The sequence below is a fragment of the Salminus brasiliensis genome, chromosome 25 (assembly GCF_030463535.1).
Source record: "Salminus brasiliensis chromosome 25, fSalBra1.hap2, whole genome shotgun sequence".
In the NCBI taxonomy this organism is placed as follows: Eukaryota; Metazoa; Chordata; class Actinopteri; order Characiformes; family Bryconidae; genus Salminus; species Salminus brasiliensis.
Window position 1 is genome coordinate 11,363,250 of NC_132902.1, and position 26,180 is coordinate 11,389,429.

Below are 26,180 nucleotides of genomic sequence, written 5' to 3' on the forward strand. Positions count from 1 at the left end.
AACAAATGTATTTTCATCTGCAACTGTGTGTGGCTCGCTGTCAATCGTTCTCCAGCTCCAGCTCTGTAACAGGTAAGTGATCATTCAGTTTCTGTACATGTATTGACTTTCTTTTTTTTGTCTTACAGGTTCAGGATCCCTTGAGCCCCTACCTTCTGATGGTGGATGTGGCGAAAAACGGTTTGTTCATGTGCAACTGGGTGTGTGACTCCCTATCTCTCTGTCTGAAATTCTGTAACAGGTAGGTGCACATTTAGTTTCTATACATATATTGACTTTCTTTTTTGTCTTACAGGTTGTCAGGAACCTCATCAACCTATTCTCCCTGATGGTGTTTCCTGCCAACAAATGCATTTTCATCTGCAACTGTGTGTGGCTCGCTGTTCATTGTTCTGCAACTCTAACAGGTAGGTGATCATTCAGTTTCTATTCATGTATTGACTTTTTTTTTGTCTTTCAGGCTTTCACAATCCCATGAGCCCTTACCTTCTGATGTTGGATCTGGTGAAAAAAGGCCTGTCCATGTGCACCTGTGTGTGACTTGCGATCTGTCTGCAACTCTGTAATAGGAAAGTGATCATTCAGTTTCTATACATGTATTGACTTTCTGTTTTGTGTTATAGGTTGTCTGGAACCCCATCAACCTCATCTCCCTGAAGGTTTGTCCTGCCAACAAATGTATTTTCATCTGCAACTGTGTGTGGCTCGCTGTCAATCGTTCTCCAGCTCCAGCTCTGTAACAGGTAAGTGATCATTCAGTTTCTGTACATGTATTGACTTTCTTTTTTTTGTCTTACAGGTTCAGGATCCCTTGAGCCCCTACCTTCTGATGGTGGATGTGGCGAAAAACGGTTTGTTCATGTGCAACTGGGTGTGTGACTCCCTATCTCTCTGTCTGAAATTCTGTAACAGGTAGGTGCACATTTAGTTTCTATACATATATTGACTTTCTTTTTTGTCTTACAGGTTGTCAGGAACCTCATCAACCTATTCTCCCTGATGGTGTTTCCTGCCAACAAATGCATTTTCATCTGCAACTGTGTGTGGCTCGCTGTTCATTGTTCTGCAACTCTAACAGGTAGGTGATCATTCAGTTTCTATTCATGTATTGACTTTTTTTTTGTCTTTCAGGCTTTCACAATCCCATGAGCCCTTACCTTCTGATGTTGGATCTGGTGAAAAAAGGCCTGTCCATGTGCACCTGTGTGTGACTTGCGATCTGTCTGCAACTCTGTAATAGGAAAGTGATCATTCAGTTTCTATACATGTATTGACTTTCTGTTTTGTGTTATAGGTTGTCTGGAACCCCATCAACCTCTTCTCCCTGAAGGTTTATCCTGCCAACAAATATATTTTCATCTGCAACTGTGTGTGGCTCGCTGTCAATCGTTCTCCAGCTCTGTAACAGGTAAGTGATCATTCAGTTTCTGTACATAAGTTGACTTTTTGTTGTCTTACAGACTTTCAGGACCCCAAGACCCTCTACCTCCGTGATGGTGGATGTGGTGAAAAACTGTGTCCATGTGCAACTGTGTGTGTGTGTCTCCCTATCTATTTGTCTGCAAGTGTGTAACAGGTAGGTGATCATTCAGTTTCTGTACATGTATTGACTTGCTTTTTTTGTCTTACACATTCAGGATCCCTTGAGCCACTACCTTCTGATGGTGGATGTGGCGAAAATCGGCCTGTGCATGTACAACTGTGTGTGACTTACTATCTGTCTGCAACTCTTTAACAGGTAAGTGATCATTCAGTTTCTATACATGTATTGACTTTATTTTTTTTGTCTTACAGGTTCAGGATCCCTATAGCCCCTACCTTCTGATGGTGGATAAGGCGAACGACGGTCTGTCCATGTGCAACTGTGTGTGTGACTCCCCATCTATCTGTCTGCAAGTGTGTAACAGGTAGGTGATCATTCAGTTTCTATACATGTATAGACTTTCTTTTTTGTCTTGCAGGCTTTCACGATCCCATGAGCCCCTACCTTCTGATAGTAGATCTGGCGAAAATCGGCCTGTGCATGTACAACTGTGTGTGACTTACTATCTGTCTGCAACTCTCTAACAGGTAAGAGACCATTCAGTTTCTATACATGTATTGACTTTCTTTGTTGTCTTACAGGATTTCAGGAACTCCATCAACCTCTTCTCCCTGATGGTGTATCCTGCCAAGAAACGTATATTCATCTTTAACTGTGTGTGGCTCGCTGTCAATCGTTCTGCAACTCTGTAACAGGTAAGTGATAATTCAGTTTCTGTACATGTATTGACTTTCTTTGTTGTCTTACAGGTTTTCAGGAGCCCAAGACCCTGTACCTCCCTGATGGTGGATATGGCGAACGACGGTCTGTCCATGTGCAAATGTGTGTGTGTGTAACTCCCTATCTATCTGTCTGCAACTCTGTAACAGGTAGGTGCACATTCAGTTTCTTTACATGTATTGATTTTCTTTGTTGTCTTACAGCCTTTCAGGACCCCAAGACCCTCTTCCTCCCTGATGGTGGATGTGGCAAAAAACAGTCTGCCCATGTGTAACTGTGTGTGCGACTCAATATCTATCTGTCTGCAAGTGTGTAACAGTTAGGTGTTCATTCAGTTTCTATACATGTATAGACTTTCTTTTTTTGTCTTACAGGCTTTCACGATCCCATGAGCCCCTACCTTCTGATGGTAGATCTGGCGAAAATCAGACAGTGCATGTGCAACTGTGTGTGACTTGCTATCTTTCTGCAACTCTGTAATAGGAAAGTGATCATTCAGTTTCTATACATGTATTTACTTTCTTTTTTGTGTTACAGGTTGCCCGGAACCCAATCAACCTCTTCTCCCTGAAGGTTTGTCCTGCCAACAAATATATTTTCATCTGCAACTGTGTGTGGCTCGCTGTCAAACGTTCTCCAGCTCCAGCTCTGTAACAGGAAAGTGATCAAATTAAGTTTCTTTACATGTATTGACTTTCTTTTTTTGTCTTACAGTTTCAGGATCCCTTGAGCCCCTACCTTCTGATGGTGGATAAGGCGAACGACGGACTGTCCATGTGCAACTCTGTGTGTGTGACTCCCCATCTATCTGTCTGCAAGTGTGTAATGGGTAGGTGATCATTCAGTTTCTATACATATATTGACTTTCTTTTTTGTTACAGCCTTTCAGGACCCCAAGACCCTCTTCCTCCCTGATGGTGGACGTGGTGAACAATGGTCTGTCCATGTGCAACTGTGTGTGTGACTCCCTATCTATCTGTCTGCAAGTGTGTAACAGGTAGGTGATCATTCAGTTTCTATACATATATTGACTTTCTTTTTTGTGTTCCAGGTTGTCCAGAACCCCATCAACCTCTTCTCTCTGATGGTGTTTCCTGCCAACAAGTGAATGATAAGTGATCATTCATTCCTACCAACAACTGAATAATAAGTGATCATTCAGGTTTTATACATGTATTGACTTTCATTTTTTGTCTTACAGGCTTTCTCAAAATACCATGAGCCCTTACCTTTTGATGGTAGATCTGGCGTAAAACGGCCTGTCTATGTGCAACTGTGTGTGACTTACTATCTGTCTGCAACTCTCTAACAGATAAGTGATCATTCAGTTTCTGTACATGTATTGACTTTCTTTTTTGTGTTACAGGTTGCCAGGAACCCCATCAACCTCATCTCCCTGAAGGTTTGTCCTGCCAACAAATGTATTTTCATCTGCAACTGTGTGTGGCTCGCTGTCAATCGTTCTCCAGCTCCAGCTCTGTAACAGGTAAGTGATCATTCAGTTTCTGTACATGTATTGACTTTCTTTTTTTTGTCTTACAGGTTCAGGATCCCTTGAGCCCCTACCTTCTGATGGTGGATGTGGCGAAAAACGGTTTGTTCATGTGCAACTGGGTGTGTGACTCCCTATCTCTCTGTCTGAAATTCTGTAACAGGTAGGTGCACATTTAGTTTCTATACATATATTGACTTTCTTTTTTGTCTTACAGGTTGTCAGGAACCTCATCAACCTATTCTCCCTGATGGTGTTTCCTGCCAACAAATGCATTTTCATCTGCAACTGTGTGTGGCTCGCTGTTCATTGTTCTGCAACTCTAACAGGTAGGTGATCATTCAGTTTCTATTCATGTATTGACTTTTTTTTTGTCTTTCAGGCTTTCACAATCCCATGAGCCCTTACCTTCTGATGTTGGATCTGGTGAAAAAAGGCCTGTCCATGTGCACCTGTGTGTGACTTGCGATCTGTCTGCAACTCTGTAATAGGAAAGTGATCATTCAGTTTCTATACATGTATTGACTTTCTGTTTTGTGTTATAGGTTGTCTGGAACCCCATCAACCTCATCTCCCTGAAGGTTTGTCCTGCCAACAAATGTATTTTCATCTGCAACTGTGTGTGGCTCGCTGTCAATCGTTCTCCAGCTCCAGCTCTGTAACAGGTAAGTGATCATTCAGTTTCTGTACATGTATTGACTTTCTTTTTTTTGTCTTACAGGTTCAGGATCCCTTGAGCCCCTACCTTCTGATGGTGGATGTGGCGAAAAACGGTTTGTTCATGTGCAACTGGGTGTGTGACTCCCTATCTCTCTGTCTGAAATTCTGTAACAGGTAGGTGCACATTTAGTTTCTATACATATATTGACTTTCTTTTTTGTCTTACAGGTTGTCAGGAACCTCATCAACCTATTCTCCCTGATGGTGTTTCCTGCCAACAAATGCATTTTCATCTGCAACTGTGTGTGGCTCGCTGTTCATTGTTCTGCAACTCTAACAGGTAGGTGATCATTCAGTTTCTATTCATGTATTGACTTTTTTTTTGTCTTTCAGGCTTTCACAATCCCATGAGCCCTTACCTTCTGATGTTGGATCTGGTGAAAAAAGGCCTGTCCATGTGCACCTGTGTGTGACTTGCGATCTGTCTGCAACTCTGTAATAGGAAAGTGATCATTCAGTTTCTATACATGTATTGACTTTCTGTTTTGTGTTATAGGTTGTCTGGAACCCCATCAACCTCTTCTCCCTGAAGGTTTATCCTGCCAACAAATATATTTTCATCTGCAACTGTGTGTGGCTCGCTGTCAATCGTTCTCCAGCTCTGTAACAGGTAAGTGATCATTCAGTTTCTGTACATAAGTTGACTTTTTGTTGTCTTACAGACTTTCAGGACCCCAAGACCCTCTACCTCCGTGATGGTGGATGTGGTGAAAAACTGTGTCCATGTGCAACTGTGTGTGTGTGTCTCCCTATCTATTTGTCTGCAAGTGTGTAACAGGTAGGTGATCATTCAGTTTCTGTACATGTATTGACTTGCTTTTTTTGTCTTACACATTCAGGATCCCTTGAGCCACTACCTTCTGATGGTGGATGTGGCGAAAATCGGCCTGTGCATGTACAACTGTGTGTGACTTACTATCTGTCTGCAACTCTTTAACAGGTAAGTGATCATTCAGTTTCTATACATGTATTGACTTTATTTTTTTTGTCTTACAGGTTCAGGATCCCTATAGCCCCTACCTTCTGATGGTGGATAAGGCGAACGACGGTCTGTCCATGTGCAACTGTGTGTGTGACTCCCCATCTATCTGTCTGCAAGTGTGTAACAGGTAGGTGATCATTCAGTTTCTATACATGTATAGACTTTCTTTTTTGTCTTGCAGGCTTTCACGATCCCATGAGCCCCTACCTTCTGATAGTAGATCTGGCGAAAATCGGCCTGTGCATGTACAACTGTGTGTGACTTACTATCTGTCTGCAACTCTCTAACAGGTAAGAGACCATTCAGTTTCTATACATGTATTGACTTTCTTTGTTGTCTTACAGGATTTCAGGAACTCCATCAACCTCTTCTCCCTGATGGTGTATCCTGCCAAGAAACGTATATTCATCTTTAACTGTGTGTGGCTCGCTGTCAATCGTTCTGCAACTCTGTAACAGGTAAGTGATAATTCAGTTTCTGTACATGTATTGACTTTCTTTGTTGTCTTACAGGTTTTCAGGAGCCCAAGACCCTGTACCTCCCTGATGGTGGATATGGCGAACGACGGTCTGTCCATGTGCAAATGTGTGTGTGTGTAACTCCCTATCTATCTGTCTGCAACTCTGTAACAGGTAGGTGCACATTCAGTTTCTTTACATGTATTGATTTTCTTTGTTGTCTTACAGCCTTTCAGGACCCCAAGACCCTCTTCCTCCCTGATAGTGGATGTGGCAAAAAACAGTCTGCCCATGTGTAACTGTGTGTGTGACTCAATATCTATCTGTCTGCAAGTGTGTAATAGATAGGTGTTCATTCAGTTACTATACATGTATAGACTTTCTTTTTTTGTCTTACAGGCTTTCACGATCCCATGAGCCCCTACCTTCTGATGGTAGATCTGGCGAAAATCAGCCTGTGCATGTGCAACTGTGTGTGACTTGCTATCTTTCTGCAACTCTGTAATAGGAAAGTGATCATTCAGTTTCTATACATGTATTTACTTTCTTTTTTGTGTTACAGGTTGCCCGGAACCCCATCAACCTCTTCTCCCTGAAGGTTTGTCCTGCCAACAAATATATTTTCATCTGCAACTGTGTGTGGCTCGCTGTCAATCGTTCTCCAGCTCCAGCTCTGTAACAGGTAGGTGATCATTCAGTTTCTTTACATGTATTCACTTTCTTTTTTTGTCTTACAGGTTCAGGATCCCTTGAGCCCCTACCTTCTGATGGTAGATCTGGCGAAAGACGGCCTGTCCATGTGCAACTGTGTGTGACTTACTATCTGTCTGCAACTCTCTACAGGTAAGAGACCATTCAGTTTCTATACATGTATTGACTTTCTTTTTTTGTCTTACAGGTTCAGGATCCCTTGAGCCCCTACCTTCTGATGGTGGATAAGGCGAACGACGGTCTGTCCATGTGCAACTGTGTGTGTGACTCCCCATCTATCTGTCTGCAAGTGTGTAACAGGTAGGTGATCATTCAGTTTCTGTACATGTATTGACTTTCTTTTTTGTGTTACAGGTTGCCAGGAACCCCATCAACCTCATCTCTCTGAAGGTTTGTCCTGTCAACAAATATATTTTTATCTGCAACTGTGTGTGGCTCACTGTCAATCGTTCTCCAACTCCAGCTCTGTAACAGGTAAGTGATCATTCAGTTTCTGTACATGTATTGACTTTCTTTTTTTGTCTTACAGGTTCAGGATCCCTTGAGCCCCTACCTTCTGATGGTGGATATGGCGAAAAACGGTGTGTCCATGTGCAACTGGGTGTGTGACTCCCTATCTCTCTGTCCGAAACTCTGTAACAGGTAGATGCTCATTCAGTTTCTATACATATATTACCTTTCTTTTTTTGTCTTACAGGTTGTCAGGAACCCCATCAACCTCTTCTCCCTGATGGTGTATCCTGCCAACAAATATATTTTCATCTGCAACTGTGTGTGGCTCGCTGTCAATCGTTCTCCAGCTCCAGCTCTGTAACAGGCAAGTAATCATTCAGTTTCTGTACATGTATTGCCTTTTTGTTGTCTTACAGGCTTTCAGGACCCCAAGACCCTCTATGTCCCTGATTTTGGATGTGGTGAAAAACTGTCTGTCCATGTGCAACTGTGTGTGTGTGATTCCCTATCTATCTATCTGCAAGTGTGTAACAGGTAGGTGCTCATTCAGTTTCTATACATATATTGACTTTCTTTTTTTGTCTTACAGGTTCAGGATCTTTTGAGCCCGTACCTTCTGATGGTGGATGTGGTGATCAACGGTCTGTCCATGTGCAACTGTGTGTGTGTGACTCCCTATCTGTCTGTCTGCAACTCTGTAACAGGTAGGTGTTCATTCAGTTTCTATACATGTATTGACTTTCTTTTTTTGTCTTACAGGCTTTCACGATCCCATGAGCCCCTACCTTCTGATGGTAGATCTGGCGAAAGTCAGCCTGTGCATGTGCAACTGTGTGTGACTTGCTATCTCTCTGCAACTCTGTAATAGGAAAGTGATCATTCAGTTTCTATACATGTATTTACTTTCTTTTTTGTGTTACAGGTTGCCCAGAACCCCATCAACCTCTTATCCCTGATGGTGTATTCTGCCAACAAATGCATTTTCATCTGCAACTGTGTGTGGCTCGCTGTCCATTGTTCTGCAACTCTAACAGGTAGGCCTTTCTTTTTTTGTCTTACAGGTTCAGGATCCCTTGAGCCCATACCTTCTGATGGTGGATAAGGCGAACAACGGTCTGTCCATGTGCAACTGTGTGTGTGTGACTCCCCATATATCTTTCTGCAAGTGTGTAACAGGTAGGTGTTCATTCAGTTTCTATACATATATTGACTTTCTATTTTTGTCTTTCAGGCTTTCTCGATCCCATGAGCCCTTACCTTCTGATGTTGGATCTGGTGAAAAAAGGCCTGTCCATGTGCACCTGTCTGTGACTTGCTATCTGTCTGCAACTCTGTAACAGGAAAGTGATCATTCAGTTTCTATACATGTATTGACTTTCTTTCTTGTCTTACAGGTTGGCAGGTACCCCATCAACCTCTTCTACCTGATGATGTATCCTGCCAGCAAATATATTTTCATCTGCAACTGTGTGTGGCTCGCTGTCAATCGTTCTCCAGCTCTGTAACAGGTGAGTGATCATTCAGTTTCTGTACATGCATTGCATTTTTGTTGTCTTACAGGCTTTCAGGACCCCAAGACCCTCTACATCCCTGATGTTGGATGTGGTGAAAAACTGTCAATCTGTCAATATTATATACAAAATATTTGTATAAATATCAGGGACAGTGATGCATGCTGTTACAGTGGTAGTTTTTCAAATTTGTACACTTTTAAATATGTCTCTTTAAGCCCCAACTCTTAACCACCAGACCTAGTCTACCTGTACCTGCATCTACCTGCAGCCATTGATCAAACTGCTTCTCACCACAGCCTTAAAATCCTCACGAGAAAGTCCTGTGGATTTGTTTCATTTGGTTGACTACCTGATTTCAGATCCCCTGCGGTGGTGTACTTAAGCTAAATTACACACATTCAGTCACTGTCCAAATACTTATGGTCCTGATTGTATTGGTTTTGAATGGGATGTTTTACATGAGGAGATGTAGCTAGCTATCTTTTTTGTGTCCGGTTTCTACAGAATCACCTCCTAAAGCTTTAATGTTTGTCTCGGTGCAGTGAAGATTTTCTACATTTACATCAGCCCAACATTCTGAACTCTAATGTTCATCCGCCTCTATGGAAACCACTCAGCAGAAATTTGGGCCTCAACCATTCTTGAGGTCATAATCACCTGCTGATGTCAGAATTCTGAGTCCAGATTTCAAAAGTAAACACAATCAAAGTTACACCTCTGAGAACACAAGCTCTTCAGATCTGCTCTTCAGATTTGATCTTCAAAGCTTTTTTTCAACATCAGCTACATTCTTTTACGAACATCTCCTACAGAAATACATGTATCTTCTGAGGTGTATTTTTAGTAAATTAGACTAATAGTTAGTTAAATGATTTGAGGAATCATTCTTCTGCAGGTCAGTACTACCTCAGGAGGAAACTAGTACCTACTAGACGGCTGAGAGAGTGCTTGGAGGAAGCATCTGCAGCTAAAAGTAGAGCTTCTAAGGTCCAAAGCTCCAGAGATCTCAATACAGGTGTTGAGCTCCAGGCTGGATCACACTTTCAGCTGCATCTCCAAGTCTGTCACTTCTCCTCAGCAGGTAAATCACACACCAGCACAACCTTCAAACCCTTCAACCATGATCCTCTCTCATTTAATAGACTGCTCCTTCAGAGCAGAGGTAGTAAGGCTCCTCTTCTTCTTGTGCTTCTTGATTCAGACTGTTGTCAGTCCACCCACTGCTCCTGACTCAGTCACAGAGACAAGCTCCACTGGTAGAGAGACCTCCCTGCTGGTCATGTGGTGGACCCTCTGCTCAGAACTCCATCAGGACATCTCCGTCCCTACGGCCTGCAGCTAGGCAGAGAAATCAAGCAGTGTCTGTGGGAGCAGTGCTGCTGTCCCACTCTGAGTATGGAGGTCCAGATCGCAGAGGTCTTCAGCTAACCAACTGGGACAAGCTTTGTCCCTTACTTTGAACTGTACATAAGCAGCGAGCCAATGCGTAAGCAGCCCAAGAGGAAAAGGTGAAGACACTGAGATCAGGAAAAGCAGCAAACATGACTTTTAACTCCTTTTTATTATTTTAACTACTTCTTCTTCTTCTTATTATTATTATTATTATTATTATTATTAAAATGTACTTTTTTCTCTCATAACTGATGTACTGTCATGACCTTTGGCACAGAAATGTGCAATTGTGAAATATAAGCTTAATAATAGAACTGTAAATTTTACATTAGGGTTCACACCCTAATCTATAAACCTATTCTAAAACTGAACTGAGCTTCTAAATTTCACTGAACCAAACTGGATTTAACTTCAACAAAATACTGATACATAACATGCTTACCATTTGCACAGCTGTACAAATGTTAAGTTTCTGTAAATGTTTATATCATATCTGTACATAATAGTTTGTATATAGATGTGTACTCAGGCTACATATTGATATACAGTATTCATACCTGTACAAGTACAGATTTCTGATTAGTTTTTTTTACAGCTCTTTATTACTTTAACTTATTATTTATTTTATTTATTTAGTATATTTTTCTCTCTTAGTGTAATACTTGTATACTTGGTCTGTTTTTTTTTTTTGTTACATGTAATACTTGTGTTGCTCTCACCAAGTTAAATTGTAACATATTTGGCGGAATAAAGAGATTCTGAGATTTTAGGTTTACTGTGTAAAATGGTCTGTTTTTGTCTATTTCCAGAGGTAAAAAGTAACACATTCCAACTTCTTTCATTACAGTAGTATGAGGATACCACATATTTGGGCCATTGGTCATCTTCATTCATCTTTAATCAAGAAGGGCAGTTTCTCAAAGGTTTATGGTCCTTGTGATGCTCTTATACTGTAACACCGGCTGTTGCTCGGTGCGTTCCACTGATGTGTCTGTGTGCATTTTTCACCACTCAAATAGTAAATAAGCCTGTTGAGGGATTGATTGTCCGTAAAATACTCCATAAAATGAATTATTCACACAGGATTATGAATTATTTCTATAAAACAAGCAGTGCATTCTAATACACCAAATACATTAATAATTAATAAATACAATAAATGAAAATCTAAATGAACTAAAATAATGACAATCACTTGTTAGTGTTACCTTTATGGTAATAGAAGTAGAGTGGTATTTTTAGGAACCAATATTCTGTAGACAACAGTAAACAATGATTTAATATTTAAATGTACTTTTGTTATTATATTTTCATTATGTAATATAACATAATTACAATATTCTTATAAGCACAGTTTATACTTAGCTGATATATGGAGAGTCTCTACACCCAACTGATTTACACATGGAAGAAGCGGCATGTAGTGATTTATATGTCAGTAACAGCTTCCTTGTATAAAGACTCAGCGCTTCTAGGTGTAAGTAGGTCAGATCAGCCAGTGCCGTGACTCCTCTACACCCCCCCCCCCCCCCCCCCCCAGCTGTCCCATTGGTTAAAATATTGCACGTGATTAATTGCCCACCTTCACACAGCTGTCATACTTAGATGCCAGATTACAATTTATGGAAAGATATTTTTTGATTATTACTGAGACGTTTTTATCTGACTAAAGTGTTGCTTTATTAATCAAATGTTAAACATTAGCATGGTAAACTGATGTAATATTGTTGTTGCTACTCTGGCATTTAAAACTGATACTAACAGGTAAAGCTAGTTATCATGCACTTGCTGTGCGCTATCGAGCTAACCTTGTGCAAGATACCACTAGATAAAACACACTGTTAAAGGGGGGGGGGCAACTCGGCTGGCTAAGCAGTAGCATGCTAGCTAATACAATCCAAGAGAACTTGTAATGACGAGAAATATCAGAGACTCCCCCTATAGAGGACTTTATATGACCTACACTATTAGACATTATTCTAAATGGATAAACCACTTGATTATGCCCTCCATTATGTTCGGACACTAGAGGGCGCTTAACCACAAGTCCAAAATGAATGGGTCCATATGGAGCTTTTGTGCAGAAGTAATAATGATCCTACATTTTGATATAGATAACTGCTCACGTTCTCGACACAATACATCATAAAACAACTCAACACACATTTTAATCAATTGTGAGTCTGACCAGCCAATCAGCACTCAGCAGCCAGAATGGTAGCGGTTTCTGCTCTAAATCTGTTTCCTCTAGGGCAGGATGTGCGCACTGTTCATTATTTTTCTTATTAATTTATGTAACGATTTCTTCCGCTTTAGTATTTAAAGATCTTTCCTGTATGAAAGACCAGAAAAACATTCACCACTGAAACCACTGAAGTCCTATAATTGTTGATTAAAAGTGTGTTGAGTTGTTTTCCTCTGTTCTGTGTTACAGTGAGAGCTGTTATCTGTATAAAAATCATTTATGAATTAAAATTTTTAACAGCTTCAAATAGATCCATTGTTTTGAACTCACTCTGGGGTCCCTCTAGCATCTGAACAAAAGACATCAAGTTGTAGGCTACAATATTCTCTAATATGGATTTTATCCCAGTATTATAAAATCAAGTAATATATCTAATATCTACAATACAAAAGGGTTATTCTTGTTGCTCATCAGTAGCAGAGTCACTGGGTCAAACGAAACAAGCCTCGTCATTTTTTTTTCAGTGCCAGCATTTAATAATTTATCTGGTGCCTTGGTGGTGTCCAGCACATTTCTGATAATAACAATCATACAACAATCAACCAAAAATCACCAGTTTAATTTATTTTAATTATGATTTAAAAACATCTCTTAAAAGCCACCACTGTTAATACATGTAAATTCATGTAAAATCATTGATTGAATAACTCAATATCAGTATAATTTAAAAATGTTAAAATGACGCTGTAAGTGGAAAATACCGCGCTGATGTAATGTGGTGAAGTGACCAGCAGATGGCTGATATACCGTTTAATATCAGACTGAATTAAACCTGTGTTAAAAGAGCAGCAGCTGGAAAGCTCCAGTAGAAATCCTGATTTAATGATCATATAAATGATCAGGACAGACTAAGTGAAGGGTCGTTAAGCAGGGTGACCAGACGTCCTCTTTTTTTTGGGATGTGAAAAATGTCTGCTCATTTATTTCACGTCTGCGTCTCTTTCTACAGTCGCTACTCAGTCTGTGTGCGGATTTATACAGCTTTAAACACGGCCGTTGAAGCTCCGCCTTCTCACCGCCTCGATTGGTCTACATGTACAGGATCTACAGCAACCATTGGTCAAACTGCTTCTCACCACAGTCGATTGGCCACAACCTAAAACACAAATGTAAATAAACACAAATGACTTTTTTAATTTTATTTAGGAATTTGTTTATATGTTTTACATTGACATGAATCTGAAAAACGTAAACGGTGGTAAAAGTAAAACTTTGTTTTTTATTATTTTGCTCAAGTTGGACTGAAAGGAGATGATTTGGCCTTGTAAGCAGAGTAAGGCTATTTATTAGTTTTGTTAAATGAGTAAATGTATGTGCTTTAATGTTCATTAACAAACTTGCTTGAGATATTAAACATTGCATATTATTGTCCTTCTCTTACTAAAATGACACTCAATAGAGTAATAGTCATACTGTTCAATAATGACAAACACTTCAATTAAAATAAAATCTTTATTCATTTTTAAGCTTCTCAGGCTGCAGCAGATTACGGCTGCAACAAGCTTGAGGTAGTTTAAGGTATTTGATAAGTAACAATTAAGTCAATAAAAATGAATAACATTCAGAAATTCACTGTGTTAATGAATTACCCTGCTAAGATAAAAGTTATATATTATAAAAGATTAATAAAACTCCAATACCTTTTTTTCTTTCAAATTTTAAAGCCAAGGATATGTAATGTAAGACAGTAATTTTAGCTCTCAGTCAAAAAGTATTTTATGTTGCAGATTCGTTTGTATTAGTGACTTTTATTTTGACACGGTCTGGCCAGAGCCACAATGTAGTCGAGCAACTTTAGCTCATTACCGGAGAGTGGGATTTAATCCGTAAGCAGCCAACGGATTGGTTGTTTTTGTTGAAGGGCGGGACTTTATTCAGAACCTGATTGGTTGATTGTGTTGGGGGCAGGGCTTTGTCAGTAAACAGATGCCATTTTGAGCATTACGAGAACTCCCATTCATATTTCAACCAGCGACCGGTCTCCTCATTAATAACGTCTCTGGGGTGAGTTACTCAAAGATTTCTCTAATTTACACTTTTTTCAGCATTGCTGTGAGGATTTGATTGCATTCAGCGACAAGAGCTTTAGTGAGGTCAGTATATTGGTTGATCACCCCACCTAATTATCCCCAACTCTCCAACCCATCTCTAAAGTTTTGGATGGAGCACCATCCATCATTTCAGAAAACACAGTTCCACTGCTCCACAGCTCAATCTAACCTACAGGGGCTAGACAAGCTGTGTGTGTGCATTTGCACATCTGTGTCAGCAATGGGTGCAACATAAAGTATCTGAATGAATTGTTAAGCAGGGGTGTCCACAAATATTTGGACGTATAGTGTAAATGAGGTGAAACGCTTGGTAGATTTGAAAGTAGGTTACTTTCAGACAACCCTGAAAAAGAGAAATTTGCTCATGATTAAACATCTGTTCTGAGAGAAAAATTACATTTATTTACAAGAGAAGTGATCATTAAAGTGCAGTGGTTGAATGTTCTTCACCTCAGGCATCGGCTCTCCACTGGTGTCCAGTTCAATATGGAGGGTGAAGCTTGTCCCGGTTGTCTCAGTGATACAGACCTGAACTTCCACACTCTGTTGGGCAGCGGATCTCCTCCCATAGACACTGCTTGATTTAACGGCCTAGGACCAGAGGACCGGAGAGTGATCAATACTGTGACTGAATCAGGAGCAGTGGGTGGTCGAAGGCAGTCTGAATCAAGAAGCACAACAAGAAGATTCAGAACCTGATTTCTGAACATCTTCAGTTGAGTCATGTACAGGTGCTGGTCAGAAAATTAGAATATTATGAAAAAGTTCATGTCTTCTGTGTGCACCAGCTCAGTGATCTTTTCTATATGGATGTTAAAACAAACAGGAATTTTAATTTGCTGCTTGAACTTGATAGGCTTCGTTTCTTGGTACTATCTAGCTTGCTAAGCTTCCTCGAAGACATTGCTGACAGCAGATTGTTCTGTGGCCACTGTATTGTACTCAACTCATGTGTTCAAAAAGCCAGTCAGAGCTACAGGCAGAACTGTAAGCTCCCTACATCTGCTCAGTATAAACAGTAATGATAGCTGTACACTATATGACTCTCCTCGCCCACTACTGCAACCAGACAGCTTATACGAAGTTTATCTAACAGACTCGTATATAAAACACTTGATTTCCTTATATAATGTTTTACAGATGAGGGTTTGCTGTAAATGTGTCTCAGACACTGCTCAACTTCAGCCAGCTGGTGTGAGCAGCTAATGGAAACTAGATAGCTAGTTTGAGAGCTAGCAATGGCTCGCACCTCTAAGAGAGGCTAGCGGGCTGCTGGAGTGAGTGAAGCCGTGGGTAACGACAGGCGATGATCCCACAAGATACAGGAACTTTTCTGAATTCACCTTCTCAGCCTACTTCTCCCTTTACAGCAGCAGAGCTCCGAACACTCGCTGCTGTTACTGCCGACTCTCCGGAGTCCAGAAAAGGAAAAGAAAAGAACAGCCCGACATTATACTGTAAACACAGGCATCAAACTACACGGTTACTAAAAGAAATGCTGGAGAATGAAGGAAATCACAGCACTGAGCTGTTAACGGGAGCGGAATATGAACGACAGCCCCCATCTAAAACAGAGAGAATGAGAGAAAGTCATTACCATGTTTACGGATTATTTTGCCCAGTGGCAGCATATAAAGAATAAAACAGTAGCGGACCCAGGACTGATCCCTGAGAAACACCATATCTTACTTTTGAGTAGTAAAAATATTCATATTTTAAGTAAACACATTGGTGGTGATCTGTTAAATAAGCGAGGGCAGACCCTTTAATTCCTGTAGTGATATTGAGTAATTGTTGTTAGTTCACTAGGTGGCAGTAGTGAGTAACATATGTTCAGTTATTTCTAGAAAAACCTTGAAGTAAAAAGAGAGTAAAAATGTAGCTCACCCACACAGCAGCCTGTTAGTACTGGAGTTGCAATAAACAGAGTGGTGGAAAATAATGTTTCTTTATTAAGAATAGGAAACATTACATGGTACCAGGAGTGCTTTTATTGACATCTGTAATTGCCAACATGGACAGTGTGAAGCCCGCTGATGCGGTAAACTGGACTGGAAATGTGGATGCGGAATGGAGGACATTCAAGCAGCGGTATACGTTGTACCTTCAAGCCGTGGGCCTGGAAAGCAAACCAGATGCACACAAGATTGCTTTGCTTCTCACGGTGGCAGGAATAGAGGCAATAGAGCAATAGAGGTTTTCAATACATTTGTCTTTGGGGAAGCAGATGACAGAGAAAAGTATGACAAAGTCATTGAAAAATTTGATGAACATTGCTCGCCAAAGAAGAATGAAACGTTTGAAAGGTACATCTTTCGTTCTTGCACTCAGCAACAGGGGGAGACATTCGATCACAGATCACAGATCACAAAAGCTGTTAATGGTGAAGGTGCAGTTGTATCAGCATTGACTGGAAAAGTTCAGAAATATCAGCCAAACAAAGTGAAACAGCATAAGGAGAAAGACACATTTAATTGCAGACGATGTGGCACACGGCATGCTCCAAGACAGTGTCCAGCATTTGGCAAATGTTGTGCAAAATGCAAGGGACTGAATCACTTTGCCAAGCAATAGAAGCAGTAGAAGAGACTGACCTTAGCAATACATTCTTTGTGGGTATGATTAGTCGTGATGATTCCACACTGGGGCATACTCAGCAGACCAACATTGATACAGTGGATACAGTTCCACTCAAGCTTGACACAGTAGCCAAGGCCAATTTGATTACCAAAAGTTACATCAAAACAATGAAATTTAAGCCACAAATTCATCAGAAGTCGGTACAGCTTAAAGCCTACAATGGACAATGCATTGAAACTAAAGGCAACTGCAGACTCACTGTGACAGTAAAAGAGAGAGAACACAACCTCTTGTTTGTCATTGTGCCAGATGGACATGACTCACTGTTGGTGATAAGGCTTGTGAGAGACTAGAACTGGTCAAGCGAGTATACAGAATTAACAATACTGGCATGCAGAAAAGTAATACAGATGATGTTGTGCAGCAATTCCCAGATGTCTTTAAGGGTTTTGATGTTCTTCCATTTAACTACAATATACAGTTAAAGGAAGATGCACAGCCAGTAGTTCATGCCCCCAGAAGAGTTCCAGCTCCTCTCCGAGGCAGATTAAAACAAGAGCTGGACAGAATGACGTCATTGGGTGTCATACAGAAAATAGAGTAAATGCAAATAGCAAGAGAGAACATTACCAGATTCCGACCAGGGAAGAAATTACAAGTGAGATGGCAGGAGTAAGGTATTTTTCCAAACTTGATGCATCCCAGGGCTTCTGGCAATTAAAACTGCATAAAGACAGCACAAAGCTCTGCACATTCAACACCCCATACGGTCGGTATTCATTTCTTAGGATGCCATTTAGAATTCCCTCAGCTCCAGAAATTTTCCAAAGAGCAATGGAGAGCATCATTGAGGGCATTGACATCATCCATTGGGGTTCCACACTAGCCCAGCATAATGAACGACTTACCAAGGTACTGCAAAGCATTTAGAAGCATGGCCTGAAACTAAACAGAGACAAGTGTCAGTTTGCTGTTAAGGAGTTGACATTCCTGGGAGACGAGCTTTCAGAATTCGGCGTGGAACCTGAGCAAAGACACAAGCGATCCTTGGCTCCCTGGCTTGCGAGTAATGGAAATGATACATTTCATTGGAAAATTCATTCCAAATTTGTCTTCAAAGACAGTGCACTTGAGAGAGCTGTTGCACCATACTAATGAGTTCAAGTGGACTGCCAAACAAGACAATCCTTACCACAGAGCCAGTACAGACTTTCTTCGATCTGTCAAAACCTACAAAGCTATCCACAGATGCATCGAAACACGGATTAGGTGCAGTCCTTCTCCAAGCTGATGGTTACAGCTGGAAGCCAGTCGCATACGCTTCAAGAACAATGACTTCATCTGAGCGTAACTATGCGCAAATCGAAAAGGAATGTTTGGGGTTAGTGTATGGCGTGGAGAAATTCCATAGCTATGTGTATGGCTTACCTACATTTGTGGCAGAAACAGACCACAAGCCATTAATAGCCATCATTAAGAAAAACCTGAGTGAAATGTCTCCACGGATTCAAAGGTTAATGATGAAGCTTCAGCGCTACAATTTTGAACTGATCTACACCCCAGGAAAATACATTGTGTTGGCCGATGCTTTGTCAAGAGCACTGGAACACAATGAGTTGACCAGTGAGAGTTCCACAGAGAAGGATGTTAATCTGCATGTGAACCTGGTCTCTGAAACCCTTCCAGTGTCTGATATGAAGTCTGAGCTGATTGCAGTTGAAACAGCTAAAGACAAGGTACTGCAACAGGTCATAACATATATGAACACTAGTTGGCCTAAAGGGTTATGTCAGCAGTATTACAACATTAGAGCGGATCTAAGCATGGTGAATGGACTGTTGCTTAGAAAGAACAGGATTGTCATTCCTCAGTCATTGCGCCAAGACATGCTAAAGAGAATACACGAAGGGCACCTCAGAACAGAGAAATGCAAAAGGAGGGCCAGAACTGCCGTTTATTGACCAGGCATGAATGTTGATATTGATCACATGGTCTCAAAATGTCCAACATGTCTGAAACACCAGAACAAACAGTCAAAAGAACCGATGATCCTTGCAGATCTACCAGCTGAGCCATGGCAGAGAGTTGGTACCGATCTGTTTCATCTGGATGGAAGGAATTACCTGCTGGTGATTGATTACCTGTCAAATTACCCAGAAATCTCACTGCTTTCTACAATGACCGCTGCCTGTGTTATCAAACACTTGAAGTCAATCTTTACCAGACATGGTATCCCACAGATCGTATGCAGTGACAATGGCCCATGTTTCAGTTGTAAGGAATTTCGTAACTTTGCAGAGATGTATGACTTTCAGCATGAGACTTCCAGTGCCCTGTTTGCACAGTTAAATGGAAAGGCTGAGAAGGGAGTGCACATAGTCAAACAACTACTCAAGAAGGCAAACGACTGCAATGCTGATCCTTATCTAGCTCTGTTGAGTTATCAAGCTTCGCCTCGAACACAGGAAGAGAGACTAAGGAGAAGACAAAAAGAAAAAAATGACATCAGCTCGAGCTCTGGAACCACTGTCAAAACACGACACTGTGAGGATTAGAGACACAAGCAGTTGGAACACAAAGGCCACAGTTCTGGATGAAGTAAGTCCAAGATCTTATACAGTCAGAATTGAGGATGGACAGATTCTGAGAAGGAATCGTAGAGCCCTTCTGAAAACACAAGAGACATTCCAAGAACAGCCCAGTGACCGAGATTCGGAAACCTCTGCATCATCACACCAATCACTCTGCACAGTGATGTGGCAGACAAGCAAGCTAACCTATCTGTGTTAAGAAGATCCTCATGCAAAGTTAAAGCGCCGGATAGACTGAACCTGTAAAAGAGCACTTTTCTGCTAGCACTACATTTACATTGCTGATGTAAAAAAAAAACGAAAAGAAGAAAAGTTGTTCATGTTGGTATTTCGACGATCTTTGTAAGAGAATGTTTGATGTTCTGTTTGTTATACTGAATAATATGTTAGCAGATACATTTCTTGAGAAAAAGGGGGATGTAGTGATAGAGTAATTGTTGTTAGTCCACTAGGTGGCAGTAGTGAATAACATGTTCAGCTACTTCTAGAAAAACCTTGAAGTAAAAAGAGAGTAAGAATGTAGCTCACCCACACAGCAGCCTGTTAGTACTGGAGCTGAAATAAACAGAGTGGTGGAAAATAATGTTTCTTTATTAAGAATAGGAAACATTACAATTCCTACAGTATTTTCAAGCCTGTCAAGCAGAACTGCATGATCTACGATATCAAAGGCAGCACTAAGGTCAAGCAGCACATGAATAGTAGTGCAGCCCCTATCAAATGAAACGAGGAGGTTTTTGGTATTCCACATGACTATGATGCCATTCAGGCCGTAGAGAGTACGCGTATGGTCATTACACCAAGGCGCTAGCTTTCTCTCCCTAATTTGTTTGATCTTAATTGGCACAACACTGTCAAGATTAGAGCGGAGCACAGACAGCAGATCATCAGTTTAATGCTCAAGATCTATATGATGAGATGGGCTGGAGATGGTTAAATCTGGAAGGTTATTAATAAATACACTAGCTGTAGACATTGTTATGGTATGTTTTCTCATAAAGCGAGGCGGCAGGCGGATATCCTGGTTTAAGACTTCAAACGTGATTAGGTAATGGTCAGAAATGGAGTCAGGCTGAGAAATGCTTACTACATGTTCTGTTTCAATACACAGGGTCAGAACTAGGTCTAGTGTATGGTTGGACCTATATCTAGGAGTTGGATCTATAACATTCTGAATGAATCCCAAAGCATCTAAGATTGATTTAAACCCAGTTCTATAGGGGTCCTGATTCTTTTTCAAAATGCAAACTGAAATCTACAACAATCAAAGTCTTATCAGTAGAGACAGCTACTTCTGAAAAGAAGTCAGCAATTTCACTAAGAGAATCTCTATAAGGTCCAGGAGGACGATAGACTGTAATAAGCAGAAAAGAGTGCTGCTTTATAGAAGCCGGAGAAAAGCCTGCCACTTTAAGACTAAGCACTTCAAACGATTTAGCTTCATAAGGAGTTTAGGATTATACCTAGAACTGAATCATAGATTGTGGCTACGCCGCCGCCATGACCAGACCTTAGTGGATAACTGCAGTAGTTAAAGCCTGGGGGAGTCAACTCATTCACAGCAATAATTCATTAGGTTTAACTCACGTTTCACAGAGACACAGTGAACTGAGGGGTTTTACAGTAATAATTTTACTGACAATGACGGCTTTACGTGCTAGAGACCCTATGTTTAACAGCCCAAACTTAATGCGGAAGTTGCTAGTACTCGAACATCACGAAGCGCTAATGTCGATTCTAATCAGGTTGTTAAAATTGATTTTTGAACGTCTACGATTGTGGACTATATGAGGGACAGACACCGTCTCAATACTGCAGGGTTTATCTGATAAGCTATATGAGAGTGATACTGGTAAATTACTATTTCCCACATCATACAAGAAATGGCAGAGTGAAAAACTTACCTGGCCACTCTCTAATTCACCTACCTGAGTGGTTTGACTGGGTAGAGCCAGTCAGTCATGGCGTACCACCTTCGTGATGTTGCTGGAGAGAATGACAGACCCCAGGCGGCTCGGGTGAAGCCCATCTCTACGGTAGAGGGCTGAACGCTTCCAAAACCTCTCCCAGATGTCTATGAAGTCCACTCCAACGCTGCCGCACCAATCCCGAAGCCAGCAGTGGAGAGTCGGCTGAACGACTCAGTCCCTCGACCGTACATGAACGTGGGGCCAGAAACGATGATCCTGGTGTCTATCTTCTTCCGGACGGTGTCCAGAAGCGTGTGCAAGTGCTCCTTCAGAACTGCGGAGACGTCATTCGTTCCAACGTGGAGAACCACGGTGCCGACGGCCTCCAGCATCGTCTTCTGTTGGTGGAGCTCGGCCTGCTTCTCCAACAGCCACTGGATCTGCTGGTCCAGCAAGGCAAGCTCCTTGCTGAGCATCCGAAGAGCACATTCCTCCGCGGTCACCATGTTCCTCGAGGTAAACAAACACACAGAAACGCAATCAACAGATGGTGAGACGAAGTAACATGAAGTAAGAGGTCGCAGTTGGCACAAAGATTACAATACCAACTAGCTAAGAGAAATAAGCAAAAGCAAAGATAAAGGAACATCAACTGAGGACTAGGAGTAACAAGTAATTTTTCAAGAGAGCAAACAAACAAACAGCAGGTGAGTGAGTGTACGACCTGTCCACCAGAACCGGAAACACTTGCAGAGTTCATAGCTTTATGATGGGAGAGTCATATGTCTGCTGTAACTGGTGGGTCATCATTTTCTATCTGTGTGGCTCTGGTAGGAATCTGCACCCAACATGTTGCACAGCTGGACTGTAATACCTTTGTGTGTATTGGGGAATGTGGGGATGGGTCATTTCTGCTTGATTTAAATATTAGAAATGTAAAAATAAATCACAGGTAATAACTTTTTAAACTTTGACTCTGTGGTTTTACACAGTTTGTAAATCATGAAATTCACTTATTGAAGAATTCAATCTTTAAATGAATCAAATGCATCAATAAAGTCAAAATCGGTTCAAATATCATTTATACCATCTCATAAGGTAATCTCAAATCTTTGCTCACACATTTTCTAGCACTTTTTAATTTTTAAATGCATTATTGACAGTATTTGATGTATTTGGCAGAGATAGATCAGCATAACTAAGTCTTTTTGTTAAATTGCAGAACATTCTGCTTTTTTTGTCAATAAAGATTATTTTATGTTTACAGTTAGTTTTGTTAAAAAGACTCAACAGCTAAAAGCTGTTAAAACAGATGTTTAATGTATTCCATTTATTCAGATTTTGTCAATATGTGCATCTATTTATAATTCTTGCAGTTTATCGGTTTGACCACAAGGTGACATCCAAGCTCCATCTATGAGGTCAATTCCAAAAGTATTCCTTCTCACTATATAGAAGTGCACTCTTCTATTCGAGTGAACAGCTTCTGTGCCCTTAATAGTGAGTGATTGGAGGCTGAATATTAAAGACACTGTATTAGACTCTCGAGTGCAGAAGCCGTTGTTGTGTGTTTTTGCTTTATAAAAGTAAACTCCATAGAGAGGGAGAGGGTCATTTCCTTCAAATTACTTCATGAACTAAATTAAAGTCCATCAGAACACTAAACTACTGCCAATTTTCACAAAGACGATTTTTCCAAGAAATGCGAGAAAGTTGTTCCTGTCATATTGTCTAGTGATGGCTTTACACGTGTCGAGGCAGATTAAGTAAACAGTCCTAGATTTGAATATTTTAATGTGAAATATTACGACACAAACACTGACAGTCTCATCTCACTGGTTTGTTCATGTCCTCCTGGATGGTAGGTGGTTATACAGTGTGTGCCTGGGGTGAAAGGTGTCCCTAATGAAGCTGCAATCTCCTTCTACACACAGTGCTGGTGAGGAACGTCTCTCATGGAAGGGGACTTTGTGTCACTTATGATGTCCTGAGCATTTTGCAGAGCCTCAGTCTGTCACAGCGGAGCTGCCATATTCCGCTGTCACACAGAGAGTCTGGAGGACACAGAACTACACAACCGCACATACTGGGGTCTTTTTTTTTATTAGGATGTCCCAAGACCCAATTACAAATGCAGGTGGTGATTTCCAGTTCTGGTGGCGGAGCACAAGTTGATGAACAGCATATAGATATAGGTGTTTCTATTGTGTAGTCAGTTGAGGGCTTCTCTCGTATATAGTGCACATACACACCAAGAACATTTTGGACTTAAGAGAGTACAAAGGCTTGTCCCTGCAGCTGTAACCTATTGAGGTACTACAGAGTACTACCTTTAGGTACTACCTTTCAGCACTTTATTGTACCCATGTTTCTTGTACCAGTTAAGGTACTGTTACGTTCCCTAAGAGGCTAAAATGCACCTTTAAACTATGGTACAGCTGTGTCCCCTCTCCAAAAGGTACCAGCATGTGCTTTTAGAGGTACCACACCAGTGACAAGCCATTCTGGACCCTATAGAGACTACCAGAAATATCCACTCATGATCAAAATGTCATTTGATACTGTTTATTTATAGAACATAAATAGTAAATATATTGAACTTTAGCATTAATTGAAAGAGCAACAGAAATAGAAATGATAAAATTAAAAGAAATTACACTCCATACCATTATAATATGGCATTAACAGAAATTAACAAAATAATACAATTAAACTAAGGTTTTATTATACAAGCTAAAAAAAATCATTTCATCCTGACATGGCAAAATGTACATAAAGTAGGTTACACTTATATAAGAGAATATCAGCCTTAATAAGAAGAAAAACCCACCAGAAACCAGAAGCAACAGTTTACCATACAGAACCCACACAGTGTCTATGTTTAGTAAGTACGTGACTTTGCTAATGAATGGAATCACTTCAGTATGCAGACGGCCCATTACACCAACATCATCAAAGGAATACTTACATAATTTAGTGTAATATTAGATACACACTGAAGCACCTTCCTTTGACCCTGTACACCTCTGAGAGCATCACTGAATTTAAGAGTCTTCTGTAGGTCTGCTGGTGGAGATGAAAATGGTGTGCTTACACTTTTGCTGAGCATCTCTTGAAGATCACCTAGGAGTCCTTTAGAGGAAAACTCCCAGCACTGTTTCAGCTGAAGCGGTGACAAATGTTCACCATCACAGGATGGATGGCACCTCATCATACACTGTAAGACAAAAGCAGAAAATACACAAAAGCTTCATTATGATGTTGCAATAAAGTGTAGTGATGAAGGCAGTAGTGGAGAGTAAAAAAACCTTCATAAATATCTTCTAGTAGACTATAAAACACAATTATTCATATGAAGTTGGTTCATCACATCACATTTGATGGCTCTACTGTTTTACCTCCCATTACTTTATTCCACTTACCCCTGAGAATCTTCCAAAAGTCTTCAAAGGTCTTCTTCATGTGGTCCTTCACAATCCTCAATACCTCAATGTGGGCCTCAGACGTAGCATCCTCTCCAACAACGCATGATTCCTTCAGCAAAGATACCATAAGATATCAGTCCCAACCATAAAAAGAGAATTACTCAAATCTCTCCACCAATATTACACCAACTACTCTTCTGTGATCAACCATAATAAAATCATTCTTAAACAAACGTACATAACCGTCCTCCTCAACATCCCTCAGGAAAGAGCTCTTCACCATTAAAGCTTTGGTAACTTGGACATACTCTGCATTGGTGGGATACCTGCAGACCAAGAGCCACAAAATCAATCAAATGTGTTCAGTAATTCTGTTCATCCAACAAAATCAGATGTATCCTATGTTAACATTTAGCCACTCCTGGAGGGAATTTCACAAAGCAGATAGATTTCTCAGATTAGCAAGATAACTTAAGCCCAAAGTCAAGCTTATCCAGTAGACAAAGAGCTGAGGCTCATTTTTATTAGAAAATCCTCCTCTATGAGCTTCAGCTCCCTGACTGAGAAATCCTGCTTTGTTTTCTAAGTAAAAATAATGAAATATCCTCCACAGAGAAAATTCTGTAGGATTTCATGAAAATGACTTTCTATTTACTGTTGATCTCTTTCTTTAGATATTTGTGTTTCCACAAATAAAAGCTCTCTGACCTGAATAAACTGTGAAGGAAGGAAAGCTGGAGTTCAGTGAAAGCTAACAGCTAATTAGCCGAGCTACCCAACTATCTAGCTAGATCTGCCAACGTCCTTCTTAATTAACTAACAATCTACAACAACAATAAACTAATGGGAGCTTTATCTTATTATTGAATATTTTAATATCATGGAAGTGATTATTGTGGTCTACATACACTGAAGTGCTGGGATTCAGACTAGTTTCCTCCCCCGGTGATAAAGCCTCACTCTCCTCTCTCTGATAGCGGACCTTCTCCCTCCAGCCTGATGGAGCTGAACTTCATCAGCGGCTCCTCAAAATGTAGTCCTCCGCCGCCTGGTCTAGTTCCTTCAGGTCACTTGTTCTTCTGCAGATCTCAGTGTTTCTCTTACAGTTCTCTATATTATTAATTAGTATTGTTTGTGGAATATCTGTAAGATGAAGTATTTTACCAGAAAGGATCAATATATTACTCATTTGTTGTCTCTAAAAAAGCGCTGCTCCTGTGGCGCATTAATACAGAGACACACAGCCGGACTGTTAGACACAGCCATACCTCACAGTGTGAAGTTCATCTGACTCCAAATCTCCACTTCATTAAACTCATTTAACCTGAAACGAGACACGAGAAACGTTGAGAAACGAGCTTGGCTCTGGATAAAGCCGGCAGCGCTGCATCTA